Genomic DNA, 25,283 nt, shown 5'->3' on the forward strand with positions numbered 1-25,283 from the left:
CTACGTGAGAGGGGCGGAGGTTGGGGGCGGTGACTACGTGAGAGGGGCGGAGGTTGGAGGCGGTGACTACGTGAGAGGGGCGGAGGTTGGGGGTGGTGACTACACGAGAGGGGCGGAGGTTGGGGGCGGTGACTACGTGAGAGGGGCGGAGGTTGGGGGCGGTGACTACACGAGAGGGGCGGAGGTTGGGGGCGGTGACGACGTGAGAGGGGCGGAGGTTGGGGGCGGTGACGACACGAGAGGGGCGGAGGTTGGGGGCGGTGACGACACGAGAGGGGCGGAGGTTGGGGGCGGTGACGACACGAGAGGGGCGGAGGTTGGGGGCGGTGACTACACGAGAGGGGCGGAGGTTGGGGGCGGTGACTACACGAGAGGGGCGGAGGTTGGGGGTGGTGACTACACGAGAGGGGCGGAGGTTGGGGGTGGTGACTACACGAGAGGGGCGGAGGTTGGGGGTGGTGACTACACGAGAGGGGCGGAGGTTGGGGGCGGTGACTACGTGAGAGGGGCGGAGGTTGGGGGCGGTGACTACGTGAGAGGGGCGGAGGTTGGGGGCGGTGACTACGTGAGAGGGGCGGAGGTTGGGGGCGGTGACTACACGAGAGGGGCGGAGGTTGGGGGCGGTGACTACGTGAGAGGGGCGGAGGTTGGGGGCGGTGACGACGTGAGAGGGGCGGAGGTTGGGGGCGGTGACGACACGAGAGGGGCGGAGGTTGGGGGCGGTGACAACACGAGAGGGGCGGAGGTTGGGGGCGGTGACTACGTGAGAGGGGCGGAGGTTGGGGGCGGTGACAACACGAGAGGGGCGGAGGTTGGGGGCGGTGACTACACGAGAGGGGCGGAGGTTGAGGGCGGTGACTACGTGAGAGGGGCGGAGGTTGAGGGCGGTGACTACACGAGAGGGGCGGAGGTTGGGGGCGGTGACTACACGAGAGGGGCGGAGGTTGGGGGCGGTGACGACACGAGAGGGGCGGAGGTTGGGGGCGGTGATGACACGAGAGGGGCGGAGGTTGGGGGCGGTGACTACGTGAGAGGGGCGGAGGTTGAGGGCGGTGACTACGCGAGAGGGGCGGAGGTTGGGGGCGGTGACTACACGAGAGGGGCGGAGGTTGGGGGCGGTGCGGAGTGACTGCCGATGATGTCATTGCGTCGCCGCGTAACCACGGCTCTCCCCTTCACTTAAAGGAGCGAGCCTTCGCGATTTTAAAACTTCGGTCCACTGAGCCACCAGGGAGGGTTTCGGCCGGGCCAGGCTGCCTGTTGGTGGCCCAGCCGAACCCGGGGGCGTAATTGTCGGCCCGACATGGGCAGCCGGCTGGCAAAAAAAAAACATGGCGGCAGCGGCAGTGCATCCTCCCTCTTATGTCTTGAATAAAGACTCTGACCAGGTACTGTAAGCTCAAAGTAAGGTGTGACCGCAGTCCTTTATTACAGGTCTCCAGAGTGCCTCTCCAGCCTGTGAGGCCTCCTTATGTACAGGTGCTCCCAAGGGATCGTGGGATACCTTGGGACTCCAGGGGATGAGCCCTCTGGTGGTTAAACAAGGTATTTACAGGTTTACTTATATAACACTCCCCTTTCAGGGAAGCCCCACTGCCGCAACAGAAAGCCACAGCCTCACTGGACCGCCGGGGGAAAGCAGATTTTGGCACCGCCGGGCCGGTGGAAGATTTTCCGAGGGGGATGTCGCCGTCGGGGGACGGGGTAGATTGGCGGTGCGCACGGTGATGACGCACTTACCACGGATCGGCAGCAGCGGAGCGGTTGGGGGGGGGGGGGTTGTTGGGGCACCGCCAGGAAAACTCAGGAGGGCTACCGGCAACCATTCCACGAAATGTCGGCGGCTACTCCACTCCGCAGCGTGGCCGCCGATTTGCGGTGGCAACAGGCCTAAAGGAGAAGGCCCCACTGCCTTTGTTGCAAAGTGACTGCCAATGTTTGCATAATTTGTATCAAACCTTCACTGAAAACCTCACGGCATCAACTGAGCATGGCAGCTCCAAGATAAAAATGACAGAGCTACTTTGGCTGTTTCCTCCCAAGCGATTAAAAAAACAGCAACTTTAAGCCAAGGTGTCGTCATTGTCGTCCATCAGCTCGACAGCGTAATCTGCCCGGAGATTTATACTTTCTTTCAGTCTGGCATATTGGCTTGGAGGAACGCAGACTTGTGCAGTTTACAGAGAGTTGTTTAGCCTGCCCTGACAGGCAATGAACAATGACATCTTCCACGGTGCACTGCATTTCTCCTCCGCGCCCTCTCCGTCCGCGGGCTTCTCATGTCCCACAACCCTTCGAAATCAAAAGCCTCAGCCGGCGAAGAGAGGGCCCGCTTCAGAGTGCCGGACTGCCGCCGATCCTGGGTGCGCTGCAGACTGCAAGTGAAAGCACCCGGTGAGCAGCTCTCTGAACTGGTACGTCTGCCAACAGTGCAAGCCCCCCGGAGCAGCGTATTTGCATTGCGCATTCGATTTCATCAATCGACCCTCACTGAGACCGCTCTCTGCATATTCCTTCACACGCTGTAAAGGCGCCTGTACAGTACACAAAGAAAGCTGACACTAAGAGCACCGTTTATATGATTGCTCTGTAGATTACGGCCAGATGCAGCCAGCTTCTGCGCCTTTCAGTTTTGATGCAGCGTGTGCAGCATTGGCTTCAAAAGATTCTTTCATGGAAGATTAACTTCTGCCAGATTTCCCTGGGTTTGTCTGCGCTTAGTAGTTTCGAGAAGATATGGCCTGAATAAAACCCAAGTAGTCTGATGCTTTTTTTTTATTTAGACAGTTTAAAGAAGCCAGTATTTCTCCTTCCATTCCCCCAGGTGGATTAAAAAGCCCTCAAACATTAAGTGCACACAAACCACAGGGGCCCGATCAGACTACCGAGGTAGAAACACTCTCTTCGCAACTCATGGCGGCTCATCCCACACATGCATGAACAGCCGCCTCAGCCAGCCTAAGTGTCACCGGACTGGACTGCAGTGCTTGATCTAGAACTGGGGGAATCTAGAACTAGGGGGCATAGTCTCAGAACAAGGGGTCGCCCATTTAAAACGAAAATGAGGAGGACTTTCTGCTCTCAGAGGGTCGTGAATCTTTGGAATTCTCTGCCCCAGAGAGCTGTTGAGGCTGGGTCATTGAATATATTTAAGGTGGAGATAGACAGATTTCTGAACGATAAGGGAGTGAAGGGTTATGGGGAGCGGGCAGAGAAGTGGAGTTGAGGCCAAGATCAGATCAGCCATGATCTTATTGAATGGCGGAGCAGGCTCCAGGGGCCAAATGGCCGACTCCTGCTCCTATTTCTTATGTTCTAAGAACATAACAACATAAGAAATAGGAGCAAAGGTTTGTCAGCGGTTATGCAAGTCTTTCTTTTCCTTAGCTTGTTACAAGGATATCATGGGCTGAATGTTAGTAAAAGCTTTTTACTGCATTATTTCTACGTGGACAAGAACAATGGAATGGTCAACGTAACCAACACAAAGAGTCCAGTAACTTGGTGTCAGAGTGTACCAGCACAGCAGTAGCAGAGCATAGAGTCGAGCATAACGCAGTTCAGAATGACAGTATCAGAGGTTCAACGTAATACAGCTCAGAGTAACATTCAGTTTCAAGGATGGCAGAACGTGTTTGGCATAGTTAGCCTTTTGCAGCTTCCTATTTACAAGTCTACTGGATAACATTAGCGTAAAGACATCGGGTAGGAGTTTAGTGATTATCTAGAAACCGTTCAGTCTTCTTCTGCAATGCACCAGTCCCACCTCTGTGGTACATCGTCAGTGGGTCATCTGTAACTTTTAGTAGTTCGTCCATGACATGTACTGAGGAAAGTGCGGAGAAAGATTTGGGAATGATGGTGGGCTCAACATTTACCGTGTCGAGTCAAGACAGCGCAGCAACTAACAATGCAAATAATTTGGGGACTTATAGTGCCAAGTCAGTGCAGGACCAGTTTGAAAGCTGCTCGCTGAAGCTGTATAGTTCTTTGGCCAGGCCATGTCTTGGGTAATGCATTTAGTTCTCGTCACTGAGTTACAAAAAACATCCAAGTCCTGAAAGGGCGGCACAGGGAGATCATGGGGCTGATCCCTCGTGTTAGGGTTTTGGAGGAACCATTAGAATAACCTGGATACAAAAACAAAGTACAGGTTGAACCTCCCTTATCCAGAACTCCCTTATCCAGAAACACACCTCGTCTGGAACCATTTCCAGCCACCGGGTGGCGCATGCGCAGAACTCCGACCTGAACAAATTGAAGTCCTTCCTCGCAGCCGATTCCTGCAATCGCTGGCCTGACCCCGCGATCCACTACTTCCCCCCCCCCCCGCCCCTCACCCCCCACGATCTCTCTGCCGCACTCCCAGCCCGAAGGCAGCCAGCCCCGATATCCCCTTGCTCAGTACCTGTAGCATCCAATTTAACGTGATCACCCCTCGTCCGGAAAAATCCCTTATCCAGAACAGGCCAGGTCCCGAGGGTTCCGAATAAGGGAAGTTCAACCTGTACTGTGGATGCTGGAAATCCAAAATAAAAACAGAAAATGCTGGAAACACTCAGCAGGTCAAGCAACATCAATGGAGAGAGAAACAGAGTTAACGTTTCAGGTCGACGGCCTTTAACAAGCTAGTCAGTTCTGACAAAAGGTCATTGACCTGAATGTGTTTCTCTCTCTCCACAGAATAATTTGGATCCTAGCTTTGAAAGGAGGAAAGTGAAAGGGGACCTTGTAGATGTAAACAAGATACTCGAAGTGGAATGAAAGAAGTTAATGCTGAGCTCTGTTTCAAGTTAAACCCCATAGTTGAAGGACAAGGGAACATAGGCACAAACTAGCAAATGGCAAGTTGAGATCTAGTGTCATAAAGCACTTCTTCAGAGCGATTAGTAATCTGAAATGGTCTTCTGGATAGTGTAGTGGCGGCAAAAGTTCAGGGGTCATTTATGAGAAATGGTTTTCTTAATGGGGTATAAGTAAATGAGTTCTCAGTTGTACTTATCTTTGTAACCAACAGCTTCTTTTCCTGACTTCTAGCTAACACTTTGCACATACAGAGCACGATGTCTACAACAGGCTTGTTTCCACATGGATAGTCTGTCCGTTAGAACTGGCTATCCAATCCATCTCTTGCAGGTTGCAGGTTTGAAATTAGAGGCAGGAATCATTCTAACAATGTAGCAAGCAGATTAAAGTTGTACAGCAACCTGATACTATGCCTGATTGTAAGGAAACAATATCATTACAAAGCCTTCTGATGCAACAGCACCTCTCTGTATATTTGCAATCCTGTATTGCGGAGCGAGATTGTGCATGGATGGGCCAGAACTTTCAGCGGCTCAATATCAGCAGCCTGAACTGATTCTTTTGTCTCCTGCCTCAAATATTGGGATTAAACATTCAAAGACTGTCGACGTTGATCTCAGATACATCCCTTATCTACACCCTATTTCACCCCCACCACTGCTGAAACACTCATCTATCTCGTCTTCTCAAGGCTCAATTTGTCTAATGTCAGCCTCTCCAGCCCACAAAGACTTCAGTTCATCGAGATCTTTTTGGCCTGCATCCTATTCTGCTCAGCCATCACCTCCTGCTGCCCTATTCACCTTTCACCAATATCTCAGTTTTAAGAACTGCATCTTTGTGTTTAAAGTCATCCATGACCTCCATTCACACTACGAGTATAATCTTCTCCGCCCTCACCCATCCCTGCTCTAATCTGGAGATTTTAGTCTATTGTTCATTCCTTGGCATCACCATACGTTGGCGTTACCATCGCCGAATCCTCCACCATCAACATCCTGGGGATCACCATTGACCAGAAACTTAACTGGACCAGCCACATAAAGACTGTGGCAACAAGAGCAGGTCAGAGGCTGGGTATTCTGTGGTGAGTGTCTCACCTCCTGACTCCCCAAAGCCTTTCCACCATCTACAAGGCACAATTCAGGAGTGTGATGGAATACTCTCCACTTGCCTGGATGAGTGCAGCTCCAACAACACACAAGAAGCTCGACAACATCCAGGACAAAGCAGCCCACTTGACTGGCACCCCATCTTCCACCTTAAACATTCACTCCCTCCACCACCGGCGCACCGTGGCTGCAGTGTGTACCATCTACAAGATGCACTGCAGCAACTCGCCAAGGCTTCTTCGGCAGCACCTCCCAAACCCACGACGTCTACCACCTAGAAAGACCAGGACAGCAGGCGCATGGGAACACCACCACCTCCACATTCCCCTCCAAGTCACACACCATCCTGACTTGGAAATATATCGGCCGTTCCTTCATCGTCGCTGGGTCAAAATTCTGGAACTCCCTTCCCTAACAGCACTGTGGGAGTTCCTTCACCACACAGACTGCAGCGGTTCAAGAAGACGGCTCACCACCACCTTCTCAAGGGGCAATTAGGGATGGGCAATAAATGCCGGCCTTGCCAGCAACGCCCACATCCCATGAACGAATAAAAAGCATTTTCTAAAAAGTAATACAACTTTCAGCTACCATGTTCCTAAACTCCAGAATTCTTTTCCTAAATTACTTTTCATCACCATCTCTCCTAGCTTTCAAAAAAGTCATCTCAAAACTTGATGATGCCTTTGATAATCTCCCCATACTTCCCTCCGACCCTGGGTGCCGATCGCTCCCCCTGTCAACAGGCTTGGGGCATTCTGTTATGTGAAAGACAGCACAAATGAAAGTTATTGTGTTAGAAATGTGAAGATAATTCTAAAATCTAAAGCAAAAAAAATTCCAATTCAATTACCTACACTTATCTGAATTAATGCCTGATTTCAGGCAGTCTGACCAATCCGATCATTTTCACTAAGGCGAGCATTTCAATGGCCTACATCAATGCATCTGCAACTTTTTTTTCCTTAAATCGTCTGACTTATTTTAAGGACTTGATTATCCTTGCTTATTACTGAAAGTAGGACAAGAATGGGTCCTTCTCCGGCTGAATATTTTGCTCAAGTGTTCTCTCTCTCTCGGGTCAACAGGTCAATGATTAGGTTCCACTTCAACCACCCACAAGATAGTGGAGCTTTTAGTATGGATGACCAGTGTTATTTCTGCAAATAGATAGATAAGTCTTTTAACGTTAAATAGTGTTTAAATTGGCGTGCAATAATTTCCAATTGAACTTGGTCTGTGAGCACACAACAAAAGACATGAGTATAAAACTAACAAGCCTCGAGTTAAGACTATGGTGAGGCGGGGCATTCTGCGCGGAAGTCCCGTTCCTCTCGAAAAATTCCGGTGACCGCCCCCAAAAGGAAGTGGAGCCCAAAATAACGTGTCCCACTTCCTTTCTGGGGCGGTAGTGGGACGGACGGGTCGGGAGTGGGTCGCAGCGCTACGCACTGGGCTGTGTAACGCTGCCGGGTCGGAGGGGCTCGTCCCTTCATTAAACGGAACGGGCTCAAGCTTCAAACTCTGCAGTAAAGAAACGGCCCTCCCTGGGCCAGCGGGAAGCGTAGGTGCCGTGCCAACAGCCTGGCACTGAAGCACAGTGCCAGGCTGATCGCTCGCGGCACGGACCCTGCGAACAAAGCGCAAACGTGGCGTTGAAGAAAGACGCCACTTTTTTTTTTTTTAAAACATGGCCACCGCCTCACTGTTAAATAGCACCGCGAGCAGCCGGCAACTCGGTACATGTCCCCTGTAGCTGTCGCTGGCATCGCCCCGGGGCAAAAACACGGCACTGCGTATGATGATGCCGCAGTCACTGCCGGCGCTACGGGTTACCATGCCGTCGGCGCTAAACGTCCGCGAAATTTAGCGGGAGTCGTTAGCGGCGCCACGCCCGGGCGAAAATTCGTTTGCGCCTCCCATTAGCGCCCCCTGGGTTTAAAATTAAACGGGTTAGCAGATATGTGGAACAATCACCCAGCCACTGCCATACTGACACAACACTTGGCAAAAGGGAACAACTGGTTTGGATCAGTGTTGAGGTATTTAGACGATTACATATAGATGACACTTACTGAGTCACCAATGGTGGCAGCCGAGCTACTGCGTCCATGAAAGAGTCACACCAAACATGTATAACATGGTTTGTAAGGTTTGAGGAGTACGCTGGGGTTCTGCTTGATCTACCCTATTTTTTTTGGAAGTGGGCAGTAGCAAACATGTCCTCGAGAGATTAAACAGGCCGGCTAAACCCCACAACAGAGCAGGTCGTGCATGGTACATGTAAAGGACATGCTTGATTAGCCAAGTGGCCATTTCCTATTCATAGCTTTCCCAGGTCTGTTAATTACAATGCAAATTGTTGGCTGTGAAACAGCAATACAGCCTTTTGAAAGTAACTGTTCAATAATGGAAACATATCCATGTTGTAATTTACAAATCAATCCTCAAGATACCGAGTCCCCGTCGGCAAGACCAGGGGAGATTTAGCAAGTAGCAAAAGTGACATGTGGGAGGAAAACTGAGAGCAACTAGAAGAACTCAATTATGAACTCAAAGTAACCCTCACAGCACCTACTAATTTTGCCCTTTTTTATATGCGTTTTCTTCACAATGGGCCAGAACCTCTCGACAGGGTTTACAGTTTAGCCTGAAGCGCTCCCTTGGTAACATTCTCAATTAAATAAGATCGAAGCAGTTTGTTTGCAATGTACTGGCACGCAGTCCCCTTTCACGGCAATAACACAGATCATTCTTCTGCAGTATCATTCTAACATGATCCAATTACTTTTTTTGTACGGTGAGCAGTATGAATTACTTTGGGTTCACAATAAAACACGCTCAGCGATAATGACCCTGGGAATGGAGGCGAAGAATGATGTTGAACACTTCTTTCTCCATCATCATCACGTGCAGCATTCACTTCGCGAAGGGGCATGAGTTTGCAAAGCCAGGTGGGACAAGTAAATGAGTCAGATCGTGGCCTGGATCTCGAGCCGGATTGGATATTATTTTCGCTGGCATTGTTTCACTCCCCCTGCAGGGATATGCAACGAGATTTCTTTGAAGTGGTTCAGCAGAAACACTAACACTCCCTACCGAGGCAGCTGGCACTCCTCAAGCACAGAACAAATAGCCCCAGTCACCAGATCACTGCTAAAGCTCCTTCATCTTCAACTGCGCATAGTTGCTGAAGCAAGCGTGTCCCAACCGCACGCAAAAAAATGTAAAACTCTCAAAGCTCAGTCTCATCGCAAATTTGCAACTGTCACTTGCAGATTTATTTGCCCAAATCGGCTTATTGAACAATGAATGCGCACAGGTTTCTGGCATGTAAAGCCATTCTTGGTGGGTGCATTGATTGGACGAAGCTCTCATTCCATAAAAAGACTTGCATTTATATAGCGCCTTTCACGACTACCAGATGTCCCAAAGTGCTTTACAGCCAATGAAGCACTTTTTTTGAAGTGTGGTCACTGTTATAATGTGGGAACTCCCACAGCAAGCTCCCACAAACAGCAATGTGATAACGACCAGATAATCTGTTTTATTATGTTGATTGGGGGATAAATATTGGCCCCAGGACACTGGAGAGAACTCCCCTGCTCTTCTTCGAAATAGTGCCATGGGATTTTTTTACGTCCACCTGAGAGGGCAAGCGGAGCCTCAGTTTATCATCTCATCCAAAAGACGGCACCTCCGACAGTGCAGCGCTCCCTCAGTACGACACTGGAGTGTCAGCTGAGATTTATGTGCTCGAGTCCCTGGAATGGGACTTGAACCCACATCCTTCTGACTCAATTGTCGGTTCTCTTGTTTGGGGATGACATAGAAAGAAGAGATAGGCGGGGGGGGCTAAGTCTTCTTAAAATGGTTCTATTCCCATGCATGATTATTTATCACCTTCAAGATTCAGCAATTGCTACTGTACAATTACATTGTGGTATGCATCTGTAAGTCTGTGCCGTGCTCCATGTGGGAACTGTTGAAATTCTTAGTTAAACATCTCATCCGAAGGACAGCACTTCCGACAGTGCAGCGCTCCCTTAGCCTAGATTTATGTGCTCAAGTTTCTGGAGTGGGACTTGACCCCACAACCTTGTGACTCAGAGGCGAGTGTGCTGCTCACTGAGCCAGGGCTGACGTGCACTTGCCACGACTCCGATCTGTTTTGGCACTGACACTCATGGGTCTAAATGTAGATCTTTGACCCTCTCTTATCCGTCAGGAATGCTTGTGTAGAAATGTTACTTCTGAATATCCGAACTTGCAATTGATTGTATTTAAAGACGAAGGTCATTTTATGTACGAGTGTTCCTTCAAAACAGTGTCCCTTTCGGCAACACTGAAATCCCTCACCGAGGGGCACAAAACTCACTAATAATTTAAAACCAAGAAGCTTACTGTTGTCGTAGACACAACTTTTGAGTTCCGAGTGGGAATGTTCAATTCTATTACAGATTTCATCATAGGCACATACTTCAACTGTAAAGGACGAAACGAGAGAGCAACACTAAATTAATCGCTATTCCTGTTTAGTGTCCCAAAAGTCACTGTACTGAAGACACGCAGTAGGAAATGTACAAAACTGCTGATATTTTTTCCACTGCACCAATTGTAGACAGTTTCTTGTGTCTGAAAAATAAACTCCATGAGCAAACGCATAGCTGCAAAAGACAAGTAGTTCATATTTGTAATTGGGATAGATTTACAGAATTTTCCAAACTAGGTGACACAACGTACGACCACTATCTTCAAATCTTTGGAGACTTTTCTGTATCAATCTGGCAATTGACCACTTTCAAATGCAGTGTGCATTTGAGTAACTGTATCCTTCAAGTCAGAGATGAGATAAATGAATAATGATCTGTGCTCTAAAGTTTACTGCACTATAAATCAAGAATTATCCATGGAATTTTAACATTCCCAGCTCATGGCATTCATCTGAATTGAAAGGTGACTTTGCAATGTTACTATTTGCTTTGTTAACATGGGATGTGGGTGTCGCTGGCAAGGCCAGCATTTACTGCCCCTCCTGAATTGCCCTTGAGAAGGTGCTGGTGAGCGACCTTCTTGAACCGCTGCAGCCCCGTGTGGTGAAGGTACTCCCAGTGTGTTAGGGAGGGAGTTCCAGCGACAATGAAGCAACGGCGATATATTTCCAAGCTGGGATGGTAGGTGACTTTGAAGGGGAACGTGGAGGAGGTGGTGCTGATCCCATGTGCCCATGTGCCTGCTGCCCTTGTCCTTCGAGGTGGTTGTAATGTATGCTCTGGTGAGTATGCTCACAGGTTTGTAGAGCTGTTAAGCTGGGAATGGCTTAGCCAGTCACGTGATGTTCACAAAACTCAATAAAACACCAGTCACTTGGGTTCAGGGAATCCACGATGAGGTATGCAGTTGTGAGCCAGGTCCAAAAACTATAAGGTAGTAATAGTAGGGGAGTTTAACTATCCAAATGTTGATTGGGACAAATTTAGTGTGAAGAGTATCGAGGGTGCGGAATTCTTGAAATGCATTCAAGAGAACTTTTTTAGTCAGTATATAACAAGCCCAACATGAGAGGGGACGGTCTTGGATTTAGTTTTGGGGAATGAAGCTGGGCAGGTTGAAGGGATATTAATAAGAACATAAGAATTAGGAACAGGAGTAGGCCATCTAGTCCCTCGAACCTGCTCCGCCATTCAACAAGATCATGGCTGATCTGGCCGTGGACTCAGCTCCACTTACCCGCCCGCTCCCCATAACCCTTAATTCACTTATTGGTTAAAAATCTATCTATCTGTGACTTGAATACATTCAATGAGCTAGCCTCAACTGCTTCCTTGGGCAGAGAATTCCACAGATTCACAACCCTCTGGGAGAAGAAATTCCTTCTCAACTCGGTTTTAAATTGGCTCCCCCGTATTTTGAGGCTGTGCCCCCTAGTTCTAGTCTGCCCGACCAGTGGAAACAACCTCTCTGCCTCTATCTTGTCTATCCCTTTCATTATTTTAAATGTTTCCATAAGATCACCCCTCATACTTCTGAACTCCAACGAGTAAAGACCCAGTCTACTCAATCTATCATCATAAGGTAACCCCCTCATCTCCGGAATCAGCCTAGTGAATCGTCTCTGTACCCCCTCCAAAGCTAGTATATCCTTCCTTAAATAAGGTGACTAAAACTGCACGCAGTACTCCAGGTGCGGCCTCACCAATACCCTATACAGTTGCAGCAGGACCTCCCTGCTTTTGTACTCCATCCCTCTCGCAATGAAGGCCAGCATTCCATTCGCCTTCCTGATTACCTGCTGCACCTGCAAACTAACTTTTTGGGATTCATGCACAAGGACCCCCAGGTCCCTCTGCACCGCAGCATGTTGTAATTTCTCCCCATTCAAATAATATTCCCTTTTACTGTTTTTTTTCCCAAGGTAGATGACCTCACACTTTCCGACATTGTATTCCATCTGCCAAACCTTAACCCATTCGCTTAACCTATCTGAATCTCTTTGCAGCCTCTCTGTGTCCTCTACACAACCCGCTTTCCCACTAATCTTTGTGTCATCTGCAAATGTTGTTACACTACACTCTGTCCCCTCTTCCAGGTCATCTATGTATATTGTAAACAGTTGTGGCCCCAGCACCGATCCCTGTGGCACACCACTAACCACCGATTTCCAACCCGAAAAGGACCCATTTATCCCGACTCTCTGCTTTCTGTTCGCCAGCCAATTCTCTATCCATGCCAATACATTTCCTCTGACTCCGCGTACCTTTATCTTCTGCAGTAACCTTTTGTGTGGCACCTTATTGAATGCCTTTTGGAAATCTAAATACACCACATCCATCGGTACACCTCTATCCACCATGCTCGTTATATCCTCAAAGAATTCCAGTAAGTTAGTTAAACATGATTTCCCTTTCATGAATCCATGTTGCGTCTGCTTGATTGCACTATTCCTATCCAGATGTCCCGCTATTTCTTCCTTAATGATAGTTTCAAGCATTTTCTCCACTACAGATGTTAAACTAACCGGCCTATAGTTACCTGCCTTTTGCCTGCCCCCTTTTTTAAACAGAGGCGTTACATTAGCTGCTCTCCAATCCGCTGGTACCTCCCCAGAGTCCAGAGAATTTTGGTAGATTATAACGAATGCATCTGCTATAACTTCCGCCATCTCTTTTAATACCCTGGGATGCATTTCATCAGGACCAGGGGACTTGTCTACCTTGAGTCCCATTAGCCTGTCCAGCACTATCCCCCTAGTGATAGTGATTGTCTCAAGGTCCTCCCTTCCCACATTCCTGTGACCAGCAATTTCTGGCATGGTTTTTCTGTCTTCCACTGTGAAGACCGAAGCAAAATAATTGTTTAAGGTCTCAGCCATTTCCACATTTCCCATTATTAAATCCCCCTTCTCATCTTCTAAGGGACCAACATTTACTTTAGTCACTCTTTTCCGTTTTATATATCTGTAAAAGCTTTTACTATCCGTTTTTATGTTTTGCGCAAGTTTACCTTCGTAATCTATCTTTCCTTTCTTTATTGCTTTCTTAGTCATTCTTTGCTGTTCTTTAAAATTTTCCCAATCTTCTATTTTCCCACTAACCTTGGCCCCTTATACGCATTGGTTTTTAATTTGATACTCTCCTTTATTTCCTTGATTATTCACGGCTGGTTATCCCTTCTCTTACCGCCCTTCTTTTTCACTGGAATATATTTTTGTTGAGCATTATGAAAGAGTTCCTTAAAAGTCGTCCACTGTTCCTCAATTGTGCCACCGTTTAGTCTGTGTTTCCAGTCTACTTTAGCCAACTCTGCCCTTATCACACTGTAGTCCCCTTTGTTTAAGCATAGTACGCTCGTTTGAGACACTACTTCCTCACCCTCAATCTGTATTACAAATTCAACCATACTGTGATCACTCATTCCGAGAGAATCTTTTACTAGGAGATCGTTTATTATTCCTGTCTTATTACACAGGACCAGATCTAAGATAGCTTGCTCCCTTGTAGGTTCTGTAACATACTGTTCCAAGAAACAATCCCGTATGCATTTTATGAATTCCTCCTCCAGGCTACCCCGTGCGATCTGATTTGACCAATCGATATGTAGGTTAAAATCCCCCATGATTACTGCCGTTCCTTTTTCACATGCCTCCATTATTCCCTTGATTATTGCCCGCCCCACCGTGAAGTTATTATTTGGGTGCCTATAAACTACGCCCACCAGTGACTTTTTCCCCTTACTATCTCTAATCTCCACCCAATGCAGATAATGGGAGAGCACTTGGGTGCTAGTGACCATAATTCCGTCAGATTCAAGTTGGTTATGGATAAGGACAAGGATAGGCCTGGAATAAAAGTTCCGATTGGGGAAAATGTTGCTAAGTTAAGGAATGATTTGGCCATAGTCGACTGGAAACAGCTACTTGGGGATAAATCAATGTCGGAACAGTGGGAGGCATTCAAGGAGGAAATCCGGAAGACTCGGGCCAAACATGTGCCCTTAAAGAAAAAGGCTGGGAAAAATAATTATAGAGCCCCCTGGATGTCTAGGGACTTACAGGGGAGGATTGAGAAAAAAAGGGACACTTATGTCATATACCAACGGCTAAATACTATAGAATCTTTAGAGAAATATGGAAAGTTAAGAGGCAAAATTAAAAAGGATATTAGGAATGCTAAGAGAGAGCACGAGAAATTCTTGCCAGTAAAATTAAGGAAAACCCTAAAATGTTCTATAAATATGTTAAGAGTAAGAGGGTAACTAAAAAAAAGGGTAGGGCTTATTAAAGACCACGAGGGTAATCTTTGTGTGGAGACGAAAGATGTTGGTAGGGTTCTTAACGAATATTTTGCATCTGTTTTCAGAAAGGAAAGAGGCAATGCAGATACTGCTATCGAGGAGGAGTGTGATATTCTGGATGAAATGAATATGAGAGAAGAAGTATTAAGGGGTGTTGAAGCTTTTAAAGTAGATAAGTCCCCAGGCCCACATGAAATGCCTCCCAGGCTGTTGAGCGAAGTAAAAGAGGAAATAGCAGAGGCCTTGACCATCATTTTCCAGTCCTCTTTGGATCTGGGCATAGTGCCGGAGGATTGGAGGACTGCTAATGCAGTACCCTTGTTTAAGAAGGGAGAAAGGGATAGGCCGAATAATTACAGGCCTGTCAGCCTAATCTCAGTGGTGGAAAAAGTATTGGAAAAACTCCTGAAAGACAGGATAAATCTACACTTGGAAAGGTAAGGATTAATTCGGGACAGTCAGCACGGATTTGTTAAGGGAAGATCGTGTTTCACTAACCTGATTGAATTTTTTGAGGAGGTAACCAAGAGGGTCGATGAGGGTAGTGCGTACGATGTAGTATATATGGACTTTAGCAAGGCTTTTGATAAGGTCCCACATGGCAGACTGGTCACGAAGTAAAAGTCCATGGGATACAGGGCAAAGTGGCAAGTTGGATCCAAAATTGGCTTGGAGGTAGGAAGCAAAGGGTAATGATTGATGGATGTTTTTGTGACTGGAAGGATGTTTCCAGTGGGGTTCCGCAGGGCTCGGTACTGGGTCCCTTGCTTTTTGTGCTTCATATCAACGATTTAGAGTTGAACATAGGGAGTATGATTAAGAAGTTTGCAGATGACACTAAAATTGGCTGTGTGGTTGATAATGAAGAGGAAAGTCATGGGCTGCAGGAGGGTATCAATCTACTGATCAGGTGGGCAGAGCAGTGGCAAATGGAATTTAATTCAGAGAAGTGTGAGGTGATGCACTTTGGGAGGACTAATAATGAAAGGCTATACACATTAAGCGGTATGCCACATAATAGTGTAGATGAACAAAGGGATCTTGGAGTGCTTGTCCACAGATCCCTGAAAGTAGCAGGCCAGGTAGATAAGGTGGTTAAGAAGGCATACGGAATGCTTGCCTTTATTGGCCAAGGCATAGAATATAAGAGCAGGGAGGTTATGTTTAAATTGTATAATACTTTGATTAGGCCACAGCTGGAGTACTGCATGCAGTTCAGGTCGCCGTATTAAAGGAAGGACGTGATTGCACTAGAGAGGGTGCAGAGGAGATTTACTAGGATGCTGCCTGGAATGGAGAATCTTAGTTATGAGGACAGATTGGATAGGCTGGCTTTGTTCTCATTGGAACAGAGGAGGTTGAGAGGAGACCTCATTGAGGTGTACAAAATATTGAGGGGTCTGGACATAGTGGATATCAAGGGTCTATTTCCATAGGTGGAGGGGTCTATTATGAGGGCGCATAGTTTTAAGGTGGTTGGTGGAAGGTTTGGAGGGGATTTGAGGGGGGGCTTCTTTATGCAGAGGGTTGTGAGGATCTGGAATTTGCTGCCTGGAAGAGTGGGGGATGTAGAAACCCTCACCACTTTTAAGAGATGGTTGGATGGGCACATACGGCCCAAATTTCCCCAGCCCCCTAGAGCGGCGTAGTTAGGGGTGGCACACCGACTTTGTGAGCCAAAAGAAAGCACCGAAAATGTACCTATTAATTTGGCCGCTGCCTCGTCATCCGGATCCATCGGCGTGGCGCTGCAGAGCCTGGGGGAGGGGGGGCGGAGCTTCGGCTGCGCTTGTTCAGTGCGGCTGGAAAGGGGGCGGAGCTTGGGCCCAGCGTCTTGTGGAGTGCCGGCAGGAGGACACAGGTTTGTTTCAGCGGGCGCGCATGCACAGTGTGCGTTTCAGCGGGCGCGCATGCACAGTGTGCGTTTCAGCGGGCGCGCATGCACAGTGTGCGTTTCAGCGGGCGCGCATGCACAGTGTGCGTTTCAGCGGGCGCGCATGCACAGTGTGCGTTTCAGCGGGCGCGCATGCGCAGTGCAACAGGAAGCTTGACAATCGGCCAATTAAAGGGAGAGTGTCCTCAGTATCATTGGTAATGGAGCATATATAAAGGTAAAGTTTAAATATTGATTTTTGTGTGGCTGAGGGAGTGGAAAGGAGTGCTGGATAGGTGGAAGAAAGGTGAGAAGTGTGATTTCTGAACATTACCTGAGTGTGAGTCCAATAGATGAATGGCGCAAGCGTGTGCCAGACGAACAGAGAATTTCCTCCATGAGGAAGTGGAGAAACTAGTGACTGTCATTGAGGAGAAATGGCTGGAGCTGGATATCAGCAAGAGTGGTCCATCAAAAGTTTCACCCAAGGAAATGAGAAGAAGATGGAACCTAGTTGCAGAAGAATACTCCGCAGGGGTCAATAATGCAAGATCTGGAAGCCAGTGCAAGAAGAAATGGCAGGATGTTGGTCAAGTAGTAAGTGTAAGTAATATCTTTATCTTTAAATTGAAATGCAGTGGAAAATGTGAACATCTGTATGTGTCCCACCCATCAGGAGCGCACCATGTCTGAAAATTAATATTTTCATCTTTGTAGAAGAAATTGGCCCACAACAAAAGGGAAAGACTAAGAACAGGAGGAGGTCTGCCTAATCTGCACTAATTGTCGCCCCTAGAACAGAGGGTCGCTGCCTTGCTGAGTCGCACCGGCAGATAAAGAATCAGCTCTGCACACGCGAGGGTGAGGGTGAATCATTAAAATGCATAGTTGTCCTTCAAATCAACCTGCTGACAGGCCTGCTACGCGTCAGACTATTCATGCCAGCCATCCTGCCCCCTCCTGTGCTGCTAACCATTTGACTGTTCTGTTGTATTTTTCAGAAGCAGAAGACACTCCTCAACATCCTGAAGATCCACCAGAGGATCCAAATGCGTGCGCTCCAGACCAAGGCGGGTGGGGCGGGGGAGGAGGGGTCCATGGAGATGTGTGCACGGGAAAATGCTGATCGTCATATGGATCAGTCCATATCACAGGGCATCACACTGCCAGAAACTTCCATGAGCTCCTCGGCAACATTCCATGGGTTCACACCTTCCGAGGTCGCGGGTCCCAGTGGCGGTCGTGAAATGCATCTTGGGATACCCAGTCCCCCACCGTCTCAGCCTGCGCCTCACACTGGAGGGGTGCCACTAGGCAGACCCACGGCGAGGGGAAGGAGAAGCCGACCAGTCTCTCCTGAGGTGCAGTCCTCAGCAGAGATTAAGCAGGTTCCGTCATTGGGTGAGGAGACCAATGCCCTCATAAGATCACTCGTGGTGGCCGTCAGTGGGGTGCGTGATGAGGTAGCGACACTGTCGGGTGAAATCTCTGCACTGAGACGAGAAGTGAGGGCGGGCATTTCAGAGGGTGTGCAAACGATGGCAGATGCCATGAGGGAGCTGGCTGCTGCAATAAGGGCACAAAGGCCGGATACTCAAATGCCACTCCCACTTCAATCCACGCACCAGCCACCGGTCAGACCCAAGCCGGGCCCCCAACCCCAACCTCCCCCCCACCCACCCCACGTCCCCCCACCACCATCAGCGACCCGATGAGGAAGTGCACTTTCCCCAAGATGTGGGCGAGGGATGGGTGCAGCCTTTCTTTGCTGTTGTTGCTGTTGTTGTTGTTGTTGAAGTGCACTGTAAAATATCCAATAAAAGATATTTTGCATTAAAATTGAATCATGCTCCATTAGGACCACGCAACATTTAGGGAGAACTGTAAAAAGTAAAAATCCCTATTCTACAGTCATGTGTGCCTAGACCTGGCGAGAGGGCTAGCTGGTGCATTCTGCAGTCGGCAAAGTAGGACTGCTCTATTTTCAGTAGCTGATTTATCTTTCATTTATTTTTGATGACGTTGTGCAGCTGTTGTGCTAAAGATGTTGTAATGTTGTGAAGGTCTTTAGTGCTTTAGAATCCTCCAACTCACCCCCCCGTCCCATCCCTCGCCGCCCCACACCACCCCCCCCCCCCATATCTCTGGCTACCTGCGCTGATTTCTTAAATGTAGGTAAGGTTTTTCGGTGCCTACAAAAGTGGCCACATACACTGGCCTAAGTTAGTTTGGAGTAACTTTCAGCTGGCCAAATTAGCTTCTATGGCCAGAAGAGGCGTAAGTGGCTTGTCATGCCCCCTTTTGGAGAGAACAAACTAAACCAGAAAAAAACCTAACTAACTGACGTACACTGGAGCAAGTTAAATGGGGAAATTTGCGATTTTTAAGTTACTCCAAAAAAAGCTACTTACTCCAAAAAAAAAACAGGGCAACTCTTGGGGAAATTTGAGCCCTAAAAAGTGCAGTAACCTGCAGGGTTACGGACCTAGAGCTGGTAATTGGGATTAGACTAGATGACCTTTTGTTGGGCGGCGCAGATATAATGGTAAGTACTGCAGGGAATAGAATCCGGCCAGGGTGATCTCCTGGACTAGTTTCGATCGCCTGGATGGGCCGGAAAGGAATTTTCCCAAATTTTGTCTCCCTAAATTGGCCTGGGTTTTTAATCTGGTTTTTGCCTCTCCCAGGAGATCACATGGCTCCGGTTGGGATGGAGTGTAGAATGTTTCAGTATAAGGGGTGTTGCAGTTGTGGTGAGGCGGACTGTTTTGGGCTGGGTGCTCTTTGCCTTTCCGTCATTGTTCATAGTTTTATGTGTAACCTTTAGGGCTGCTGACCTAGGGCCGTGCGGCTCTTTGTCGGCCGGCGCGGGCCAAAATGGTCTCCATCTGCGATGTAAATTTTTATGTTTCTATGAACTAGTGATGATGATGATGGTGCATGTGCAGTGTAAATGTTAAACCTTTTGCTAATAAACCAATTACTTCTTAATGGCAATCTGTTGCTATGAATTCTTAAGCGAAGAAACCATGAAGCAAATATATTACAGTGGTAGAAGTCACAGGTTTGCGAGGTGCTGCCGAAGAAGCCTTGGCGAGTTGCTGCAGTGCATCGTGTAGATGGTACACACTGCAGCCACGGTGCACCAGTGGTGGAGGGAGTGAATGTTTAAGGTATTCCCTTGTATCAGCCAGTAAATGATCTCCTATCATGTCCTGTCTAATCACATGATATAACCTTATCCTAGCCCTAAAACCAATCTTAATTGCAGGAGCTAGCTGCCATTGCTGTCCACCAAGATACCACGCCATCAAAAGAAATGGAAAACTTTAGCAAGTCACCGCGGGCCAGAATTGCAACCCTCGTTAATTTTAGTGAAAAAGTAAAACATAGAAACATAGGGGCCAAGTTTCGGCCTGAGTTGCTCCTGTTTTTTTGGAGCAACTGGTTTAGAATGGAGTATCTTCGAAATTTAAATCCTCGGCATTTAGTTTGCTCCAGTTCTAGTCAGTTAGAACAGTTTCACTTTGGAACAGAATTTTTTTTTCAAAAGGGGGCGTGTCCGGCCACTTACGCCTGTTTTCAAAGTTTAGGCAGTGAAAACTTACTCCAAACTAACTTAGAATGGAGTAAGTGAAGATTTTTGTACGTTCGAAAAAACCTTGTCTACACTTTAGAAAATCACGCGTAGGTTACAAATCAGACGTAGGGAATGGGGGGGTTTTAAAGGGAAGTTTACAAACATTAAACACTTCAGTTTTACAAATAAAGAGTCATCATCAATAATAAATGAAAAATACATCAATAAATCAACCAATAAATCAATCAAAAAAAATTAATTAAAAATTTTTAAAAATTTAAAAATCAATAAATAAAACATTTTCTACTTACCGACTGCAGCACCGGGAGTCCTCCAACAGCGTGCTGGGACGGCACCCCCAGTGTGTCTCTGTCAGTGTCTCTATCTCTCTGTCTGTCTGTCTGTGTGTCTCTCACTCTCTGTCTGTCAGTGTCTGTGTTTCTGACAGCGAGGGGAGGGGGAGAAGGGGGGTGGGGGTGGGGGGAGGGGGAGAAGAGGGGTGGGGGGTGGGGGGGAGAAGGGGGAGAAGGGGGGTGGGGGGGAGAGGGGGAGGAAGGAGGGGGTGGGGTGGGGGTAGAGGAGGGTGAGGGTAGAGGAGGGTGAGGGTAGAGGGGGGTGAGGGTAGAGGGGGTGGGGGGGGAGGAGGGGTGGTGGGGTAGGAGGGGGTGGGGGGAGGAGGAGGGGGGAGGAGAAGGGGAGAAGGGAGAGAGAGGATGGAGGGAGGGAAGGAGAGAGGAGGGAGGGAGGGAAGGAGAGAGGAAGGAGAGAGGAGGGAGATAGAAAGGAGAGAGGAGGGAGGGAGGGAAGGAGAGAGGAGAGAGGGAGGAGAGGATGGAGGGAGGGAAGGAGAGAGGAGGGCGGAAGGGAGAGAAGGAGGCTGAACGGCCGGGCCCAAGACGTCAGGCTGGATTTACAGGTAGGTGGCGTCGGATCTCGGGGAGGGGTCGCAGAGATCCGGGGGGGGGGGGGGGGAGGGGGGGGGAAGAGTCGCGGAGGTCTGGGGGTTGGGGGGGGGGGAGAGTCGTGGAGGTCCGGGGGGGGGCGGGGGGGGAAGAGTCGCGGAGGTCGGGGGGTGGGGGGCGCGGAGGTCGGGTCGCCGGGCGGGGGGAGAGAGCGGGGATCGGGTCGGGTCTGGTCGGGTGGGAGGAGCCTTATTCACGCAGCCCCAGTGAGGCCATTCGGCCAGGGCTAGGGGCTGCGTGCTTCGGGCCCCTCCCACATTTTTGGGCGCCTAGAGCTACTGCACATGCGCGCCCACTGTAGCGCGCATGTGCAGAGGTCCCGGCACTGTTTTCAGCGCAGGGACTTGGCTCCGCCCCCCCCACAGCTCATGCTATGCCGCGCCTGGCTCCAGAGGGCATGCAGGGAGCCGCAGAATAGATAAGTTTTTTTTAGGCGCACTTTCTGCCGCGAAAAATGGGGTCCAGGTCCTTGGACCCATAGAAAATAGGTGCAGGAATAGGCTATTCAGTCCTTCGAGCCTGCACCACCATTCAATATGATCATGGCTGATCTTGCAACTTCAGTACCCCATTCCTGCTTTCTCTCCATACCCCTTTAGCCGTAAGGGCTACATCTAACTCCCTTTTGAGTATATCTAAGGAACTGGCCTCAACAACTTTCTGTGGTAGAGAATTCCACAGGTTCACAATTCTCTGAGTGAAGAAGTTTCTCCTCATCTCGGTCCTAAATGGCTTACCCCTTATCCTTAGACTGTGACCCCTGGTTCTGGACTTCCCCAGCATCGGGAACATTCTTCCTGCATCTAACCCGTCTAATCCCGTTAGAATTTTATTTATTTCTATGAGATCCCCTCTCATTCTTCTAAATTCCAGTGAATATAAGCCTAGTCAATCCAGTCTTTCTTCATATGTCAGTCCTGCCATCCCAGGAATCAGTCTGGTGAACCTTCGCTGCACTCCCTCAATAGCAAGAATGTCCTTCCTCAGATTAGGAGACCAAACTGTACACAATACTCCAGGTGTGGTCTCACCAAGGCCCTGTACAACTGCAATAAGACCTCCCTGCTCCTATACTCAAATCCTCTCGCTATGAAGACCAAAATGCCATTTGCCTTCTTCACCATCTGCTGTACCTGCATGCCAACTTTCAATGACTGATGTACCATGACACCCAGGTCTCATTGCACCTCCCCTTTTCCTAATCTGTCACCATTCAGATAATATTCTGCCTCCCTGTTTTTGCCACCAAAGTGGATAGCCTCACATTTATCCACATTATGCTGCATCTGCCATGCATTTGGCCACTCATCTAACCTGTCCATGTCACTCTGCAGCCTCTAAGCATCCTCCTCACAGCTCACACTGCCACCCAGCTTAGTGTCATCTGCAAACTTGGAGATATTACATTCAATTCCTTCGTCCAAATCATGAATGTATATTGTAAATAGCTTTGAACCCTGCGGTACCCCACTAGTCACTGCCTGCCATTCTGAAAAGGACCCGTTTATTCCTACTCTTTGCTTCCTGTCTGCCAACCAGTTCTCTATCCACATCAATACGTTACCCCCAAGACCATGTGCTTTAATTTTGCACACTAATCTCTTGTGTGAGACCTTGTCAAACGCCTTTTGAAAGTCCAAATACACTACACCAACTGGCTCTCCCTTGTCCACTCTACTAGTTACATCCTCAAAAAATTCCAGAAGATTTGTCAAGCATAATTTCCCTTTCATAAATCCATGCTGACTTGGACCGATCCTGTCACTGCTTTCCAAATGCGCTGCTATTATTCACCCTCCTATGGGACTGTTGGTCCCAAACTTAACTTACCAACCAGTGATACCTAAAGGCAATTATGGATTAACATATTTGAGATTAATAATATTACTGTGCTTTGTATTCACATCTACTTTTTCACTAAAATTAGTGACGGTAGGAATTGTGGCTACATCCTGCTACCTATTATACAGGACAACACACTCTGGATTTGCTTAGTTGGTCTAATTTAAATTCTGCTGCTTCCTTTACATTTGGCACCGCACCAAATGATTAACTCACCACTTTTTTTTGAGATTCAATATGCAGTCTTTGAAAATCCAATTTGAGACGATGCTGAAAGTGTACACCATTTATAGCTCCCCCAGCATTCTAACAAATCTGTGAATACATTACCACACAGAGCTTCTGGCTCTTGTGCAAATAACCAACGGATCTGAACGCTGGACTTGAATCCGTTTGGGCGAACTCACCAGTCCCGCACTCTTGAAGGCGAGCTGCACCTAAATCAGGCCAATATCCCCAGCATCGAAGCACTGACCACACTCGACCAGCTCCGCTGGGCGGGCCACATTGTCCGCATGCCCGACATGAGACTCCCAAAGCAAGCGCTCTACTCAGAACCCCTACACGGCAAGCGAGCCTCAGGTGGGCAGAGGAAATGTTTCAAGGACACCCTCAAAGCCTCCTTGATAAAGTGCAACATCCCCACCGACATCTGGGAATCCCTGGCCAAAGACCACCCTCAGTGGAGGAAGAGCATCCGGGAGGGCGCTGAGCACCTCGAGTCTCGTCGCCGAGAGCATGCAGAAACCAAGCGCAGGCGGCGGAAGGAGCGTGCGGCAAACCAGACTCCCCACCCACCCCTTTCCTTCAACCACTGTTTGTCCCACCTGTGACAGAGACTGTAATTCCCGTATTGGACTGTACAGTCACCTGAGAACTCACTTTTAGAGTGGAAGCAAGTCTTCCTCAATTTCGAGGGGCTGCCTATGATGATGATGATGATGGGTCTCTGGTCCATGCTACCTCCGAGTATGGAACCGCTGAATTTACCCTTCTCCCAACGCCTTCCCTCCACGCCCCAATTTTCAATTCTATACAAGGGCTTCGCCAACCAGAACAGGTCAGTTCTGATGATAATTTCCGTCTGAAACATGAACCTATCATTCCCTTTTTAATTTGAGGTTCGAATATAACAGTGCAATAACACAGCGCAGGAGATGAGACGGAGAGAGTAAATGTCTTGAAGTTGAAATCACATAACGAGAGACAAGTAATGAGACACATTCGCTACAAATATCACACAACTCAATTTCAACCAACTGGAGTGTGGACTCAGCTCCTCATGGGAAGGTACAGAAACGGGGACCCATCACATTCATCCGGGCGGTCCCATTGGATTGGTTTTGTCATGTATTCCACTGTCATTGTAACCCATGTATAAACTGACCAAAGTTGTACACCGTAAGCACACTGACCACTAGGTGGTGAATTTGCGGGAGACACTCCTAACCTGGATTTTCAGGTATAAAAGGGGAAGCTCCACCCACCTTCTTCACTTCAGTGCTGGCAAATAAAGGTTACTGGTCACAGAGTGGCCTTCTCTCTAGTATGGGCCTCGTGTGCATTTGTACTGTATAGTAAGGACATATTAGGTTTCTACTTTGTAACATTTAAATTACCAATGTAAATTGTAAATGGAGAGGAAATCTACTGGCATCTACAAGGTTATTAGATAATCTTCCAGTAATTACATTGCAAATCACCAATTCTTAATCCTCTTGTGTGAACATCATATATCAAGGACCTCAAACACATTGATGGTCAACAACCACACTGCCACCTCAAGAACAGAAAACTTTGCTGCAAAAAATTGAACCGAGGCACACATCAGGGAGCGATACTGATGCTGCAATATCATAATGTTTGTGTGACTATTGTATACCATTGAAGCACTGCTCTCACAGTTTATGGCATCATTTGAACCCATCTCTTAGATTACATCCAGTTCTGGATGAGCATAAATTTTCTCCAATTAAATATTGGGAAGCCATTGTTCTCAGTCCTCGCCACAAACTCTGTTCCCTAGGCACTGACTCCATACCTCTCCCCAACATCTGTCTGAGGCTGAACCACACTGTTTGCAACCTTGGTGTCATAGTTGGCTCTGAAATCAGTTTACGGCCACATACCCGCAGCATAACTAAGACCGCCTATTTCCACCCGTGCAACATCGCCCGTCTCAGCTAATCCGCTGATGAAGCCCTCATCCATGCCTTTGTTACCTCTAGACTTGACTCCTCCAACGCACTCCTGGCTGGCCTCCCACATTCTATCCGACGTAAACTAAAGGTGATCCAAAACTCTGCTGCCCCGTG

The 25,283-nt window shown here is 48.2% G+C and overlaps 1 protein-coding gene across 3 annotated transcripts in view; it reads right to left on the reverse strand.

The window, feature by feature from the left end:
• aatkb (apoptosis-associated tyrosine kinase b) overlaps nucleotides 1-25,283 on the reverse strand; it is a 497,277-nt gene that overhangs the window by 450,459 nt on the left and 21,535 nt on the right. The gene's annotated exons all lie outside the window — the stretch shown is intronic.

Source organism: Pristiophorus japonicus, chromosome 16, assembly GCF_044704955.1.
Source record: "Pristiophorus japonicus isolate sPriJap1 chromosome 16, sPriJap1.hap1, whole genome shotgun sequence".
Lineage (NCBI taxonomy): Eukaryota > Metazoa > Chordata > Chondrichthyes > Pristiophoridae > Pristiophorus > Pristiophorus japonicus.